Source organism: Sinocyclocheilus rhinocerous, unplaced genomic scaffold, assembly GCF_001515625.1.
Source record: "Sinocyclocheilus rhinocerous isolate Xijiao unplaced genomic scaffold, SAMN03320098_v1.1 scaffold2240, whole genome shotgun sequence".
Classification (NCBI taxonomy): Eukaryota; Metazoa; Chordata; class Actinopteri; order Cypriniformes; family Cyprinidae; genus Sinocyclocheilus; species Sinocyclocheilus rhinocerous.
In genome coordinates, this window is record NW_015630383.1 from 200668 (window position 1) to 203270 (window position 2603).

A 2603-nucleotide genomic window follows, 5' to 3' on the forward strand; every position below is an offset into this window, starting at 1 on the left:
TACACACACACACACACACACACACACACACACACAGATTTTTAGATGTTTAGATCCTGTTTTAAAAAAATGAAGCAACTGAAATTTTCTCCTGAGACACTATGATGGCATTTAAATGTAAGTTCATAAACATTAAAGGATACAAAGTGTATGTATTGCAGGAGGAAAAAAGTCATACAGTATGTGCTGTCTTGCAATGACCTCTAGTGGTCAAGAGCACACAACTCGCTTTCCAGTTTCCAGTTTACAAACATTTAAATCAACAGACACTGAATTATACATCATTCTCATATCTGTATAGTTTGCTTCTGTGGGGAGTTTGTCTTTTAACCTATTAATGCAATACAATTAGTATTCAGACAAAAAACAGAGCAAGGTTTAAACTTGATTACTGAAGCCTCCAGATGCCCTTTACCCTTCCAAATGCAGTTGAAAAGACATTATTTAGCCAATTGACCAAGTAACTACTGTGTCCTAAGGGATTTCAGAGGGAGGAAAAAAGCTGTAGCCCTACACATACATGCTAATTGCTAATAAGGAAGTCTGTCTGATTGCTAATGCCTAAAACAGCTCAGTTTCAGCGGGAACAGTCATCTTCATGTGTGTCATATACAGTCATATCACGTGTAATACAGGGTTTGTTTGCTGACCTTTTGGCCTGTTGATAGTATACAGATGGCTTTTCACTATTGCCTGTTGAAAAAACCAGCATATGCTGGTTAGGTATGTTTTGACGCTGGGATGCTGGTCCTTTGCTGGTTCATGCTGGGTTATGCTGGTCCTTTGCTGGTTCATGCTGGGTTATGCTGGTCCTTTGCTGGTTCATGCTGGGTTATGCTGGTCCTTTGCTGGTTCATGCTGGGTTATGCTGGTCCTTTGCTGGTTCATGCTGGGTTATGCTGGTCCTTTGCTGGTTCATGCTGGGTTATGCTGGTCCTTTGCTGGTTCATGCTGGGTTATGCTGGTCCTTTGCTGGTTCATGCTGGGTTATGCTGGTCCTTTGCTGGTTCATGCTGGGTTATGCTGGTCATGTGCTGGCAAAGGACCAGCATCCCAGCGTCAAAACATACCTAACCAGCATATGCTGTTTTTTTCAACAGCCTAACATTTATTTGACACCTCTAAAATCTTTAAATGTAGCAGAATACAATGGAGTCAATCATCGGCTCTTGTCACTTAGTGATTATTTCCTGAATTTTCCAGAATAGCTTATGTATGTAATGGGTTGTTCTACTATGGAATAAATCGATGACATTGCTCTCTCTCTCTCTCTCTGGGGTGGGCAAAGCAGAGGGTCCATGTTGCCCTTTCAGCTTGGAAATCAGAGGAAAAGGACCTCTATAATTACTCAGTGACCTTTATGTACTGGAGGATAGATAGCTTTCATCACATTGACTACAGTCATGTACACAACTCACAGTACAAATTCAACTGGACAAGGCTCGAGACTCCCCAGTAGCTGTGACAGTAAAACAAAAAATGTGAAAAAGAAGTGCACTTAATTGTATTGAATGTGTACATGTAATGCACTTCAAAAATTAAAAGTAAATAAATTAATTAATTAATAAAACAAAAACTGTACTCGCTTTTGTGACAGTTTCCTAGCACACTTAAGTAGTCTTGTAAAAAGTGCACTATGAGTGGTTCCAAACCATTACATTTAATTTGCACTTAAATATATTTTAATTATTTCTGTAACATGTAAGTGTACAAGAGTGTAATTCTAACATTTGTGAGTAACTGCCTAATATGGGTAGACAATGAAAGATTTACATGCTGGCTGAATCAGGAAACCTTGTGCTTTAGTTCATGTGATTCACTCAAAACAGTTGACTCACTTCTGTAGAGGCCACCAGAGCTTCTTAACTGGTTTTCTTCAGGATCCAGGGTTTTTTTTTTTAACCAAATGACGAGCCAACAGTACCAAAAATGGAAAATGTTTAAAAAAATTTTTTTTTAATGTAGTTTATTAACCTGATACTACACTGTCAGCTCATACTGCCATAGGACACAATCAAGACCAGACTCAATATCGAACCTTGTAGGAACAAAATTGATGTTTTATATTTTAAAATATGGTCATATATACTGAGGATTTTTATACTCATACAACACACCAATACAAGGTCTGCTTTATGACATCTAATTAACTACTTCTCAGGTTTTCTGCACTCTTTGTTGAAAACACACAAATTATGAATTTATAAGATAACCATAACCAAAATAAATTAAAGTTCCTATCAGAGAACTGTGAAAAGGGGGTCTTATATTGTATTTTTGGTTATGTATTTATCTATGTATTTGGCAGGCCCGTTTTATCGAAGTGATGCTTCTAAATACTTTAATTGATGCTTCCTTGTTTCCTCACTGCTCTGTCCTCCATGACCCAGAAATCGATCAAAGTCCTCCATCATGAAGGACATGTCAATTTACTAAACCCACTGGGAGGCGAGGAACGGGGAGAGAGAGAGCTTTCAGAGAAAACGTCTCAGGTTACGTATGTAACCATGGTTCCCTGAGTAGGGAACGAGACACTGCGTCCTCTAGGGGTCGCTATGGGGAACACCTTCAGTGTGACCGGTGTCTGAAGCATATATCTAAAA